Source organism: Mytilus trossulus, chromosome 14, assembly GCF_036588685.1.
Source record: "Mytilus trossulus isolate FHL-02 chromosome 14, PNRI_Mtr1.1.1.hap1, whole genome shotgun sequence".
NCBI classification, from domain to species: domain Eukaryota; kingdom Metazoa; phylum Mollusca; class Bivalvia; order Mytilida; family Mytilidae; genus Mytilus; species Mytilus trossulus.
The window spans coordinates 17056721-17073095 of record NC_086386.1 but is presented as its reverse complement, the minus strand read 5'-3'; the positions used below and the strand labels follow the sequence as shown (position 1 = coordinate 17073095).

The window sequence follows — 16375 nt, the reverse complement described above, 5'->3', positions numbered from 1 at the left end:
TGCTGCTTACTGAAAAGTAGATATCAGATCCACAGTTCCTTAGGTAACGTGTTGTATCATCATATTATCTTAGATGCATGATCCTTGAAGTGCTAGACTTTTTCCTTGTTTGTTTCAGTATCTGGTTCAATCTCCAAACATTGCTCGTTTCCTTTCTGTATACTTAGTACACTACAATACACATTTAGTGTAGTGATAAGAAGTAAGAACGGAACGCATGTGAGCTCTGGGCCCGAGACAGTATATATGGTTAGACAGTTCAACTTCATACAGTCAGTACCCACAAAACACTTATGCAAAAAAAAAAGACTAATTTTGTTAAATAATTATCACTAGACTTACTAGCTTACATGATAACAATAGACAATACAAATGGATAATGCCTAAGCTACTACAAAATTAATGGTACATGCTGGTTAACTCTATAGGTCTGATGATCACAGGACCTACTATAAAGATTTTCTAACAACTTTTTCAGGAACCATTAATTATATAGAATGAAAAAACTACAAATTACGGGAAAAGTAGCCAAGGTTAATCAGTTGTACTTTTATTAATTATTACCTGTCTACCCATGTGGTTGAAATTAACTCTACTGGATGGAAAGTTTACAACAAAGAAAGAGATATATCGGTCAATTTGACTTGCCCCCTTAGAGTGTATTGTGACTTGTTCTCAGGTAACCAAGTATCAAATTATTTCATTAATTTAGGAGATTAACCTTTAGTAAGGTATAAGATGAAGGCCACAGTGTTCTCACAGGACATAAGAAGATTTAATACCTTATAGTATAACACTGTATAATGTACTGTTTCCCATCAAAACAACTATTGTTAAAATACCTTATAACGTCAGAGAGGTAATTTGGTATGTATATAAAAGACATGATGAGCCTATCTATTTCAGACATCTAATTCCCATTGTGTTATGCACTGTTTTTTCTAAATTGATAAATGGCTTTTTGAACACTTTCCCCCTTACCAATAGTTTGTGTTGACAGTGAAAGCGTTATAATATACGTAAGTATAATGATATTAAAGATCAGTCCCACAACAAAGACCATTTTTCATTAGTCTAACATCTATAGAAAGGTTACAATGGTGACAATAAATACATGTAATTTGGAGTCAGGGTTGAAAAAAAGTAGGTTTCAGGTTTTCTAAAAGTACTTATTGCATAAGGATAAGAGTGGGTATGACAGTGAATAGGTAAAACTTGAATGCCTGTATTAGAATTTAAAGTTAAGATTATTGAAATTCTAATGGATAATTTAGACTGTAAAGTGAGGGGGTTTGGTAGACAAACATATGGTATCTCCCTTCTTTTCAATTGAGACTATTAAGGAGCCTTCTGTGGCCTGGTGGTTTGTGTTGCATCTACTGTACAACTACCCTGTTACATAGGACCCTTTTGGAAATACATACAAATACCTTCTTTTAGAGAACCAAGAAATGGAATGAAACCAAACATAGCATGAATGTTTCTAATGAGATGCTTACCAAGTGTTATAATTTTGTCACCAATCCAACGTCCGCCAGTTTGGTGGACTTAGTTTAACATAGGACCCTATGGGAAATGCATACAAAAGTCTTCTTCTAAGGAACCACTGAATTGAAACCAAACATAACATGAATGCTCCTTTCCTAATCAGGTGCTGGCCAAGTGTTGTTAATTTTGTAGCCAAATTTTACCTTTTTTTATATGATTTCCAAAACCCAAGTAGAGTCAGGTGAGCAATACAGACTCTTGAGAGCCTCTTGTTTATTTTTATAAAAGAAGTATGCCCTCTCAACACCCTACCTGAATTCAGCATTGATTGCAACTTTTACAATTTTGTCATGAAAGCTTATTATAATCAGTCTTTAAAGATAAAAAAATGTATTTTTAATTTTACTTATCATCTGCAGAGTATTTTAAAACATGCTTATATTCATTTTATGGTTAAAACACACATTAAAATTGACATGGTATCTTATTGACATGATAACTCGACATTTTTGTCCACCCTTATTATAAAAGAATGTTTTGTATTTTAAATTCTTTTTTAAAAGGATAATCTGTACTTTTCTATAAACACATCCCAAAGTGTACTTTATAATGAGTATAAACTGCACTTAAATTCAATACTTTGGTAGACTATATAGAACAGGAGTACAATGTAGCAGTCTTTTACATACTATTGTTAATAAGTACTTCTTTGGTGACTTGTGGTTACGTTACATGAATAGAAGATGACAAATTGAAGAAGATTAAGCAAGTTGTATTTGAAGAAGAGAGCAGATTTTTAAACTTTTTAACCAGATCAAAGATTTTAGTTTGTCAGAGGAAGTTACATATTGATAAAGCAAAGCAACTGGTGAGGGTTTTTTTTTTTTTTGTATCTTCCGTTAATGTAAGTAAACCAATATCTTTGTCATATATTTTTGGGGTTAGGAGTACACCTTCTTAAAATATAAGTCCTGATCTGTTGAAAAGGAATTTTATATATGAAAAAAAATATTAGTCATTGAACTCTAGCTGCCTTTTAAAGCAGCTAGTGTGTTTTCCCTGAAATTGGTAAATTCTCTTTGGGAATGCAAAAACTAAGATGAGGTCACTTGAGCAAGCTGTTTTTTGTGTTTAACTTTCCATTTGATAACAATATTGCAATTTAACTTAGAACAGTCACAAAAAGGTCAAAGTTTTTTTCAGGCAATAAAACAAGTAAAAGACAGAAATGATTTCAGAAATCATTGACTTCTCTGATAATTCTTATTAGAGGTCGGTCATTTACAAAAGTATCAACCGTATCATATACGTTGACATATACGCATCTCCAGATATATCAGAAACTATGTGATCCCGAGCTTATAAATAAGACCTTACTTCATTTAAAAAAAACTAATTGGAATCTCATCGAAACAATCAAACATACACTTTCAATATTTGTGATAGTGGTGTTTTGTAAAACAAAAATAAGGGGTTCTATCAACTACTTTTACATGCCCTTAAAAAAAAGCCAATGTAGGGCAGGTACGCGAATATTGTACACAACCCTTTAAAAATCAATTTAAAAAATATTTCAAGATCTTATACGAATAAACACCAAAAAAATTAAAATGTACTACTTATATACATGTAAAGAACTTTGAATATTGTTCATTTGCGATTTTGTCATAAAAGGTAATAGAAAGTACTGAGTATCACTCTATTTTTCAATTAACAATTTGGTTCTACGTGAGCAGAAGTTCATACACAAACAAACGATTTTACCGTATTCACTCCTATCATGCCTGTAAACTGTTCCAACTATCCGGAATATCTTTAAAAGTAGGGTTACATATTCCACAAAAACTCGATATTTCCTTATAGTTTTGTAAATTTCTGCATTAGAAATTAATCAGTCACCCATTTGCATTATTGAAAGTACATAAAATTAAAGCTCTGGATCATATACTGTTTTTTGGTATATCTGCAGATGCGGATACGTCAACGTATATGATACGGTTGATACGTCTTTAAATGACCGACCTCTGATAATTCTTATGAACACTGATTTAGATAGATTTCAGAACAGTACATGTATATAAATGACATAATTGAAACAAATTACAATTTTATTACTAGGAACAAAAAGTGCTTTTGGCATAGCAAATACTCAAATACATTTCTTTTTTGATAAATGGGTATTCTCAAGAGGTGGCCACAGAACTGATTAAGACATTCTCCCAGTTAAACAACCACCCCTGTCTTGGTTTGGTGCATATAAGTTGTTTAATATTATAACCACAATGGCATTTGTCTATATACAGCATAGGTACTTACTTGTGGTTCATTAAATTAGTTGACTCATGGAGCATTAAGTAAGAGGTTAATTAGATGATCTCTGGTAATTTAGGTTCATTAAATACTTTAAACATAAAGGTCTAACCTTGAATTATAGGGAACTTCCTCGTTTCTTTTGATATTTTACCAGGTACCCCCAGCTGGTACCCACAGTGAATCATCTTTTTATATATATATGAACTCGTAGCCCTTAGTTGTGAATGATATATCTTGTGCAACAGTTTGGAAACTAGTTTTTAACTGGATTTCCAAAGGAAAATATCGGTTATTATATTCACAGGGGGTTTAACAGTGCAATATTTTTTTTCAAATTTAGATTCTAGTATGTTGTTTCCTGTGACTAAATGAATGTCAAGTTCAATTTTTTTGATTTTTGCTTATATCATTATTGAAGTTCAATTAAGAGCCTCTGATTTCAGGTTTAGCTTTTTTTGTTGAGTCTAACCTTAGACATTTATTGTTTTTGCTGAATATCTGTTAAACACAGTGGCAGAGCTGAATATCTGTTAAACACAGTGGCAGATCCAGGGGGTTCCAACCCCCTCTTTTTTGGACAAAGAATCCATTTGCTTAAGGGACATGTGGTTGGAACCCCACCCCCTTTTTAAAATGGCTGGATCCGCCCCTGAAGCATTGGGCACTACTGTACTTGTGTCCTTTTTGGGTATTGTATTTCCTGAATATAAAGTGCTGCCACAATAAAAATAAGACTGAGCATATCACTCTAAGTACATAGATGGTACTCATATCGTATTACAATCTTAGCACTGAGAATATGTATGTTACATTTGCCACTGGACATTAAACAGCCATCAATTGATCAATTAATAAATGACATTCTATAGTTTCATCTAAATGGAAAACATTGATATATGATATAAGCCTCAATAAGTATTACTTTCAGATGTAAGATACATGATTGTTGTACCAAAACATGATCATCAAGCTATAAATAAAAAATATTCTATGAAAAATTGATTGGTTTCTATCTCTTATATGGATTCATGTAGCAACTGTTCTTCAAGTTTGTAGTTCTTGTTAATAGGGGTTATACCATAAGTAGATTTATTGAATGGTGTTGACCCTGTGAACTTAAATATGTTGTAACTGTATAAGAGCTCATGCTTTGATTGTTCATTGATGCTTAAATTATGACTGTGTATAAGAGTTTGAAATATTTTCTTTAACAGAACTTGTGATGTGATAGTGTTTTAGGTCTCCTACTGTTGGTGGTGTATTTAAGAAACCCTGTTAATTTGGCCAGTACATTTGTCCACCATGTGTTGAATTAACACATTAGTCAATCATGTTTTGTTTCTGCACATTAGACCACCATGTATTGTAACAGCACATCTGTCCACCATGTGTTATATCAGCACATATGTCCACCAAGTGTTGTATATGCACATTTATCCTCAATGTGTTGTATCGACTCATTTGTTGTACATGTGTTGTATCTGCACATATGTTCATGTGTTGTATCAGCTCATCTGTCCACCATGTGTTGTATCAGCACATTTGTCCATCATGTGTTATATCATTTGAATTGTCCACCATGTGCCATATCAGCATGTTTGCCCACCATGTGTTGTATCAGCACATTTGTCCACCATGTGTTATATCAGCACATATGTCCACCAAGTTTTTTATATGCTCATTTATCCTCAATGTGTTGTATTGACTCATTTGTTGTACATGTATTGTATCATCACATTTGTCCACCATGTGTTGTATCAGTACATTTGTCCACCATGTGTTATATCAGCACATATGTCCACCAAGTTTTTTATATGCTCATTTATCCTCAATGTGTTGTATTGACTCATTTGTTGTACATGTATTGTATCAGCTCATTTGTCTATCATGTGTTGTTTCAGCTCATTTGTCCATCATGTGTTTTATATGCTGATTTATCCTCAATGTGTTGTATCAACTCATTTGTTGTACATGTGTTGTAGATCTCTTGTCCACCATGTGTTGTATCAGCAATTCAGCACCTATTTTCACCATATGTTAAATTCAGTACATATGTCCACCATGTGTTGTATCAGCACATTAGACCACAAAACTGGTGCTTTTGTGGTTTAACTATATTACACTGACATGGGTTTCTCATTTTTGTCCTTTATCACAGACTTTTATAATTAATTTCCCATTTTAAATTTCATTATTAAAGGCTATTACAACTTTCTGTAAATTGGATATACATGTTATAAAGATTTAAAACTAATTGCAGATCCTTAGACACTGACATTTTGTAAAAAAAACAGGTTAAAATATACATGAAGCAAGTAACATTGATTAATGGTTTTTTAAGGACTTCTTAAAGCAACATAGATGTAGTAAGTGGATTACGATCAATTTCTTCTTTTGTTCCCATGTGACAAAACTAAATCTAAACTGAAATCAAGACCGACAGATTCTTATCGAATGTCACCACAAATCTATGTATTTACATTTTATTTAACTTTTTATCAGATTTAATTGTTGAATTTGTTTGTTAGATTTCTACTTGTATTTTATAAGTACTCATTAACTTGTTGATTTATATATAGATAATATACTCTACTTACATAAGTATCTAAATACAAACTTATTATGGGTAATTCTAGTTTTCCTAATTATAGGTTTTAATAAGAATATTATGAGGGACTACAAAGGGTCCATGCTACTTATATTGTACCTGTGTTAAGTCAGTTAGTCTTAAAGAAAAACCAAAAGTATATATAGAATTTTTGATTCAAAGTGAACCTGAGAAATATATATCTATATAAAAAAATTATATGAAAACATGTAGATGCAAGCTTTTTTATTGACATTTTGGCATTGATGAAACCATTTCTAATTGCTTGTCAGTTAATTTTTAAATTTCAATTGCAACAATGTTATTTTGGCTGCTTTTCACTCAAGAGGCTTTTCATATGTAAAATACTATTTCACTCAGAGTTTTAATAGATCCCTATGAGAAGTTTTACAACATAAATATATATTGTCAGAGAGTTAGGTGATATGAGAGAAACTGGATTTACCTAATTTATAAATCGTCCCTTAGTGGAACCAAGAATAATTAAATGCAATTGTCATCATGACAAAAATTAAAGAAATTACATAACAATGAAGGAAATAATTAAATGATTTAAATTTAACAGTTAATGATTCAGCAGAAGGGTGTAGATTGCATTTGACCCAGACATTTTATGTCTGCTTGAAGGGAGCTTGACAAAACCTCTATAACATTGAACATTTTCTGTACATTACAGGTGAGAATGGATGGCACAGAGACAGATATATGGTCTCTATATCTTAGTATCAGTTATCATTGGTAGTGGATAGAGTATCACCACATCAGAAAGGTGAGATGGCCATTTGATACCAAATCTAACACCTCTTATGACCTCAATTATGACCCCACACGCTTCTGTCGGGGATATATCATGAGGCTTTGTTATATTTAGTTTTATGAACTTGAGACATTTAAGTGACAAATAAGTATTTATCTGAAGATTAATAATGTTTGAAATAGTCTAGTTTGTAAACTTATAAGTAATATAATGTATAGTCAACTAATAATAAAGTAGTGCTGAGCGATAACATTTAATATTCTGGTTACATGTATGGTTAGGGTGGAATTCACTCAGGGCAGCAGGATTTTTCCACACAAAAAAATATTTTCAATTAGCGGTGTTAAGATGGACGATTATAATTGTTTGAGACCTTGCTTCATAAATATACATTTTCATTGTTCATTTCCAAAAGTTCTGTAGACAAATTAATACACCATACCCGTAGCCAGGGGGGTTTTGGACAAACCCCCCTAGAAAACAAATAAGCACTGTTGAAGTCAACATTCTGTTCAAATTGTGACTGTTAAAGTTGAGTTCATGAGTTCAAATAACCCCTCCTTGGAAATTCCTGGCTGAGGGTCTGTACACCATATACCACCAATTTTCTAATGTGGGCTATATATAATGATGGGGGTTGGGGATGGAGGTGGGGTCTTGTTCATCTTTCTGTCAGATTGTTTGTTCCCCTGTACCACGTTCACAGAATCTTACCCACATGATGTACTTTTGAACCTACCATTTCTTTTCTATATCTAAATGATATTTTAGGGATTTCTCTTACTAGTAGCAAACTAGACTTTTCAAGGGGTTGGAGTATTATTTTTGGAAGTTTGAAATACCACTTAAGTTTTCAACATTTATTATCTTCACATCATGTACCGAAACCCCCTTCCCTGAGAGTGACAACTTAATGTGAGTCTGAAAGTGGGTTTTGTAGAGGAATGCAAATATTACCATAGACCAAAGCCTGTACAAAAGTGCTCCTTAAAGAATGAAATTTGATACCATGCAAGATGCTACATGTATTAGTAAAGATAAGTAACAAAAAAAAAGTTAACTAGCATGCAGAACAGATTTTTATGCTATTTTATGCAAATGTGACAAATTTGATTTTTTTAAGTAGAGGTAGATTAGTAAAAGTAAAATTATGAGGTGAAAATAGTTCATTTGAAGAATCACATTGAAAAGAAGAAATATATCCCATTATTGATCTCATATACAGATTAAGGGGAAAATCAGATTTTTTTACAAATATAAAAAATGTGTGCATGCAGCAAAAAATATAAATGTCAGACTTTTTTATGAAACAGTACCAGGATATATAATTAAGTCTATTATTCATTTTATTATCTTTTTATAGATATTTTAAAATGTCATATTATCATTTATAATAAGAGAATAATTATATCCTGTTAAGTTTTTTTCCCCATCTGTCTGGAAACAGTAAATCAGATTTGGCGACAGACACGCAGGGGTCATTCACTATGCAGATGGGTATATCCGTCCCCGACGTGACAGTAATATGCAGCTTGACATTATTGTGTAATGTATTACATGAATTTTGCATTGTTTTCCTTGTCAAACATGTGCACTATTGTGCAGCAAATGAGAACGCTGGAAAATATGGGTCTGTTTGAAACTGTCTGGTGCAAGTATTTGCTTGATTTTGTTTGAAAAATATAACTTAAGTTACAGTTTTAAGTGGGGCTTATGCATGCTTGATTAATGCTTGAAACATTCAGTCGCAAACATTTCTCAACATATAAGTGATATAATACATTTAAATTGAGAATGGAAATGGGGAATGTGTCAAAGAGACAACAACCCGACCATAGAAAAAACAACAGCAGAAGGTCACCAACAGATCTTCAATTAATGTAGCAAGAAAATATAGTATATACAGATATATGTTTAGTAAGTTTTGTTGAATTTTCAAAAGATGGAAAATAAAGAAATTATTAATATATTTAGTGGCAGATGCAAAAAAAGGGGGGAGGAGGTTGGTGGTTGGAACTTGGAACCCCCTTTTTTAGAGGATCAATGCATTTGAATGGGGACATATAGTTGGAACCCCTTCCCCTTTTTAAAAATGGCTGGATCTGCCCCTGATAAGGTTTATCTTTGTAGTCTGTTTATAGTTAACTTAATTAGAAAATAACTAGGCAGTTTAAAAGAAAATAAGTAATGCTACTGTATTCACATATTTCTGGCTGGTTATTTTTCTTATAATGTCTTTAATTTACACTATGCCTTTCTGAGTTTTCCAAATATCTGTCCTGTTAGAATGCCACCTTGGCATCTGTCTGTCTCAGCATATGGTAATCTTTTCTGATGACACAGTGTTACATAATATAATGAAATCATTTCTATTCTAAACAAAGCAGACAGAAAAATATCTTGGCCAAATCATTCAAAAATAGAATTAAAAGCAAAAAAACAGTGTCACTAGACAATGCAAATTGAAATATGCCTTGGCCCATCACTCAAAAATAGAAACAAAAGCACAAAAACTGTCACCCATGTCATAAGAAAGCAGCTTTTATTTCAAATGTTGGCATCCAGAATGTTTGATTTGGTAGGCAGCCTTGAGATCTAGATGGCATGTATTTAAATTTGTTTGGAGTCAACTTTTAATAGGCTGATTTTTTTATTGACATTTAACATAGTAGATGTATTTGCAAAAACACTATATTTTGACATGGGTATTATGGAAACTGGCAGATTATACATACAATTTAGTTATAAACATTATGGGAAACTATCAAATTTATTTATATGAGTTTTAAAAACAGGATGAAAAGTAATGTTTGTAAAGATTTTCAACCACAGTTTTGTAGTGAGAACAAATACATGTAATAGTTCCAACAATAAAAATATATTGTTTTTATCCTTCAACCATGCAGAGATATCTTTACAATATTTCTCATAATTTATGTAAATGGTCTAATATTTATTTATTTTTCAATATCCTACAATTGTGGTATGTTTTTATTCAAAATTACTTGGCTAAAATGTGTACAGGATAGAGAACCTAGGGCAAAATGAACTAAAATTTAAAAAATGATTTTGAAGTGTAAGATTGGAAAATGACAGGGGTGGATCCAGCAATTTTCAACAGGGGTTCCAACCATATGTCCCTATTTAAATGCAACGGTCTTTCAAAAAGGGGGGAGGGGAATTTCACGTGTATTCACTGGTATTTGAATAAGAAAGGAGACATTTTGAAGGCAATTAGAGTACCCTGACTGCAAATAAAGGATTTACATTTGATCACATTTAAGTTCTTAATTTCAAGTAGATTATAAACATGTCTTTGCACTTGTTAAATAATAGATATTGTAATCTTATAGTGGAAGAAGGATTTGCAATCTATAGAAGAAATTTGGAATGATAGTTTTTTTGGTTGTAAATCTGATATTAAAAGTCAAAAAATTGTGCACAAAGAAAATGTTTGGAATCAAAGTATTATACTAATTGTTCAAAGGCACTTACATTCAATTGAAAGCTTATGATTATATGTACTGAGAACTGTATTTGAAAGTTTTGTTTGTATATAAGTTTACATGCGTAAGTATTTTAGATAAAAGATAAAGTGAATTTGATCGTTGTATTATGTTAATATTAATGATAAAGATGGTTTGGTTGATTACACACTAAAGTTAGGTAGCACACAATAGTACGGGGTATAATACCCTGTTTATTGTAAAACACCTGGTTTTGTCTGGAAGTAGCTCGGTCACAGACGACCTTCAGAAGGCCATAGAAGGTATCACAATGAATGTCAACGATTGATATGAAATAACTTTTAAATTTGAAAGATGATAAGGTTATTCTCTATCTATAAGTTATGTGCTATTAAAAATCTCTAAAAAAACTTAATTGGATCCATTAATTGTGTGAAATGAAAGCTAAGCAACTGATTTGACTGTTCGATTAAGAGTTACTCATATTCAACCTTTTTGTTGTATCACTAACACACTGACATAGTTTTTATATAATATGAACATACAGTTATTGAGTAAAATTAATCAGGTAAGCTCCTTGATTGTAGTAAAGTCAATCGTGTAAGCTCCCTGATTGTCTTTTCATGCAGTGGTATCAGCTGGAACTAATCCTAATTTATGGCTTCTATATTAAGAAATTATCAAGATCAAAGAAAGAAATGTAGGATAAAACGAAATCTTTCTTCTTTGGCCGAGACCTTTTAAAAGTGGATATGATTTTAATCAAGTAAAGTAGTTTTAAAAATAAAAGTCAAAGACGAAAAATTCTGTTTTTATTAAATTTTAAAATACTGAAAGATAAACAATTTTCTCCATGTTTTGAGGTCTAATTTAATAATGATCAGCAATTTAACTCAGTGAACTTAGGTTTTAAACTAAACAGCTTAAAAGTTAATTTGTAGCTATTAAATGTAATGAATTGTAATATAGTTGCAAAATTAATTCATTATAGTTGATTATAATAATTTGCAATTTGTGTTTTTGTACTTTCAGCATTGAAGCAATTAGACGATTACCAAAGAAAGCTAAGAAGACCTTGGGATAAGTTTTGGTAGGTTTTGATTTTTTAGAAATAGAAGCATAATGCTTGACATTTGTTATCTAAAATTAACTGTCAATAGTGTATATGGTCAAACTGTATCAGTATATCCACTATAAAAGCCACTTGAGTCAAATAAGTGTTCTTTGTCAACAGGTGCCCCTAACCAATGCTGCTTAAGTATCTATATATACCTATCTTCAACATTAAAACTCTGGTTGGTAGTTGTCTCATTGGCAATCATACAACATTGCCTTATTTTTTTGTCTGTCTATCAGTCAATTTTGGTTTCTGGACAATTTCGTTTTTTAACCATTCAAAATAAGGGTTACAATTTCAGAGACTACATTATCAACAATATATCAAAGGGGTTTCCAAGTGAAAAACAGATCTTCCTTTAGGATATTGGACCCAAACTAAAGTGCTAAAGAGAAAGGTCAATGTTGATTTTGAGGTCAACACATAAAAGGTCAAGGTCATAGATACCAAAAATTGTGTTAAATTATTAGGTTTGAAAATGAACCAGATATTTCGTCACTTATATCAAGGACTTATGTCCCTGCTTATATAGAGGGATGTTTATATGAATTTAAACAACTGTGTAATACCCTGAAGGGCAGTCTGGACAGGTAATATTACACCTCCATAGCAGTTTGAAGTTTAAGGTCAATACTTTAAAGCCAAGGTCATACAAAGTAACTAAAATCCCAGAATTGGACCACCTTGCAGTCATCTGAGTAAGAGAAATGCTACAATGAAATGCCAATATACATAACGACCAAATCAATGGTTGCATATATATATAATATCTTAAACTTTTAAGTAAACTTATGAGAAACTCAATCAAACAGGATCATGCATCTATAGACTATAGTGAAACAAATATTTCATTTATTTCCAGCTAATTTGTTCCTAGATTATTCACCAATCAGTAAACAATCAATACAACCATCCATCAATTGTTTCTAGTTGTCAACCAGTCAAGTCCACTGTACAATAAGTTACATGGGATGTTGAGCAAAGTTTATCCCACTTTTTATAAGACATTGAAGAAACAATACATTCCTAGTGGGTATCATAAAAAATCAAAGAACATTTAAACAAAAGGGATGTTCAAATCATGGTCCAGCAGATTACATTACAATTCAACTCAGTAATATAAAGTACATGACCTTTTATTGATTCATTCTTGAAAAACAAAATGTAGGTTTTTAAAAGGGGGATATGTGTTAAAAAAACCTGATACAAAACCAGCTTATTTTTTTGGCTTTATTCAATATTTATGAAACAAAACAAATAGTTGGCTTCATGCAGAAAGACAACTTAAATAAAATTGCAAATACCTGACAGGAAAATATTAACCCTTTATCGTCTGTTCAGAAGCCGAATACTCTGAAACAAAGTGACAGACAGACAGACAGACATACAGACAGTTGTTACTCATGGCTTTGTGAATCAGAGTGAATAATCACATTGCTTTTTGATCTAATATTGTAGCTGAGGATAAGCATATTCACCAAGAAAGGTTTATGGCTTACAATACATAATAAATTTGGATTAGGTCACATTCTTGTCGTGTTGCCTATCATTAGATCCATTATTGCTCTAGTTTATGTAATGACGAACGTGGCCTTTACACACAATACTTTGAACACCTTTTACAGTTATTATTATTCTGAGGTATTGGATTATGCAAATTAGGGTTAATTGTATTTATGTATAATAATGATAATCAGAACAGCTGATTGGCAGTGTATATTTTTTACTAACACCTGTGGTACTATTTAATGTCATAAGGATCTAGGTCTGTAATCTGGGCTTTTCACAAAGTTTAATTCGCCATACATTTTTTACAAAGCTTAAGATAATATAGAAGGCATTCTTCACATTTTATGGATAGTAATTAGTTCTGCTTTTATATATGATATCATTGTATTGTTCCAAGTCATATAATTAGATCAAACTTTTGTTAAAAATTAACAGTACAATTATTCTCTCTACAATGTCCCAGTAACTGTAAAAAATCTTTTTTTTAACTATCGTGATGGTTGAATAATTGATGCAAACTGCAATATTAGTTATTGCAATTTCAGGAAATGGTGCATACAAATAATTTTATCAAAATTTAAAGCTCCTGGTTTTTTCTGCTAAACTTATGCTGACACAATTTTTGCAATAAAAATGTATGTTTTACTTCTCTTGCTTGGATGGATGCTAATGGGGAGGGTCTGATTCTGGGTTTTAAGTTACTTTGTTTGACCTTGACTTTTGTGTATTGACCTTAGCCTTCAATCTACCTCAGGTGTGATACACTACTGGACTACATATGAGGATATCACATAGTTGGGTGTACTTCATATAAACATTCCTCTCAATTTTATTGACCACATATATCTAGTAAGGTTCAAAACCCAATAGTTAAATTTAAAAAAATGACCTTGACCTTTTATGTGCTGAATTTTGTTTTAGTTCACATTTAAGCATTTTCAATTCTATAATAAAGAACTAAACTTTGAAAAACAGATTAGGAACATAATAATATATGTATACTAGACAGCTAAAACCTTTCTTGTTATGTTCACATCAAATCTGTATTCCATTCATGATTCATTGTTGAACTGTTTAATATATTGATGAAAGAATATTCAATATCAATTGTGATGTTGAAGGCTAATGTACAATGGGTATATGGGTAATGAGAAAATGACTCTCATTTCCATCATGAATTTCTTATAGAAATTGATTGTAAGATGTGCAAATATCTCATTGAGCATGTTGACTTTGTACATTATTATTTATTGAGTGATTGAATGTTGCTTGCTTGCTTGCTTTAAAGTCCAGTGGCAAATATTTCATGCATAATCAGGACAAGATGTGGAACAAGTGTAAGAAAACATGAGGTTTGTCTTGGTTAAGTTATTAAGTTATCATCATGAAGGAATCACCATATCAAAACTAATGGGATATTTTAAATTGCTACATCACTGACACTTATTTTGACTTACCAGCAATTTTTTACTTGTATGGTGGCATCATAAGAGGTGCCTCTATTGAAGCATGAACTGGGTAACCTGTTAGGCCGTTAGTTTTCTCGCTTGAATTGTTTTACATTGTCTTATCGGGGCCTTTTATAGCTGACTATATGCGGTATGGGCTTTGCTCATTGTTGAAGGCCGTACGGTGACCTATAATTGTTAATATTTGTGTCATTTTGGTCTTTTGTGGATAGTTGTCTCATTGGCAATCATACCACATCTTCTTTTTTATATTCAATACTGGAGTAATGGTATCTTTTTTGTTGTGAAAATTTTAAGATGGAATAAAACACTACAGGGAAATAGCTCTGTAACAATCAGCTGAAATTCAGGGAGATAACTCTATGAAAATCAGCTAAAATTTAAATCACATTCTATTGTTATGCAAATATTAAGCTTCTCAATGAGCAAAATTAGTGTTAGTCTAATTGCTAAACATTTTATGATTTTTTTTCTGAAAAAGGATGTGTTTCAAGTTTTTTTTGTATTTCATTTTTTTTTTTGTCACAGGGTTTAAGTTAAATTTTTTTCAAAATTTTATGAAATTTAACACGCTAAATTAATTTTAGTCTAGGTATTTGGGATCACCTTTAATTCCAGCTGGTAAATGTGTTTCAAGTTAATAAATTAAACATAATTTTCTGTATTTTTTATCAATAAATATATATAGGATGATGTATAGTTTGTGATGATTCATATAGGTATCTCATTTGACTTAAACACCTCTTGTATGTAAGACTGTAATAAATGACATTTCTCAATATGTTAAACATGTAAAAAGCATGGTACAAATCGGTCAAACACATATCAGATTGGTACAACATTGAGAGCATTAGGTAATAGAAACGAAACAAAAGTTTGTCATATGAAGAAAACATGTCATAATGGTAAAAAAAGTTTTTAAACATGTAGGAAAAAGTATGTCAAACATGCATCAACAGGACAAAATGAAGAAAAAACTGCATTTCAGTGATAGAAATTAGTCTTTCCTAATAAATCAAAACGTAGAAATAGGTTAAACATGTTTCAACATAAAAGAAACAGGTCATCCATTTTAGCATTGACATATTTCAGCATGTTGCCAGTATAAATAGGTCAAATATATTTCAGCATCTTACCAGTATAAATAGGTCAGACATATTTTAGCATCTTACCAGTATAGCTAGGTCAAACATATTTCGGTATCTTATGGGTGTAAATAGGTCAGACATATGTCAGCATGATACCATGGCAGAAATTAGTTAATCATTTCTAGTGGTAGGAATTGGCTGGACATATGTGAAAATAGCATAGATTTAATGAATCATGCATAAAACATCCACATTGTAGAAATGTGTTAGATATACCTCAACATGATAAAAGCAGGTCAGGCATTATGCATTGGTGTATGATATAGGTAAAACAATACCTCAACATGATAAAAGTAGGTCAGGCATTATGCATTGATGTATGATATAGGTAAAACAATACCTCAACATGATAAAAGTAGGTCAGGCATCTGCATTGATGTATGATATAGGTAAAACAATACCTCAACATGATAAAAGTAGGTCAGGCATTTTGCATTGATGTATGATATAGGTAAAACAATACCTCAACATGATAAAAGTAGGTCAGGCATCTGCATTG

At 31.6% G+C, this 16375-nt stretch overlaps 1 protein-coding gene across 1 annotated transcript in view; it reads left to right on the top strand.

Annotated features, from left to right (window-relative positions):
* The first annotated feature begins 7061 nt into the window (after positions 1-7061).
* LOC134696163 (ankyrin repeat domain-containing protein 50-like) overlaps positions 7062-16375 on the top strand; it is a 47853-nt gene continuing 38539 nt past the window's right edge. Inside the window, exons 1-2 of the mRNA XM_063557818.1 lie at positions 7062-7178; positions 11666-11723. The gene's annotated coding sequence lies outside the window, so the exon portion shown is untranslated. The remainder of the gene's footprint in view (positions 7179-11665; positions 11724-16375) is intronic.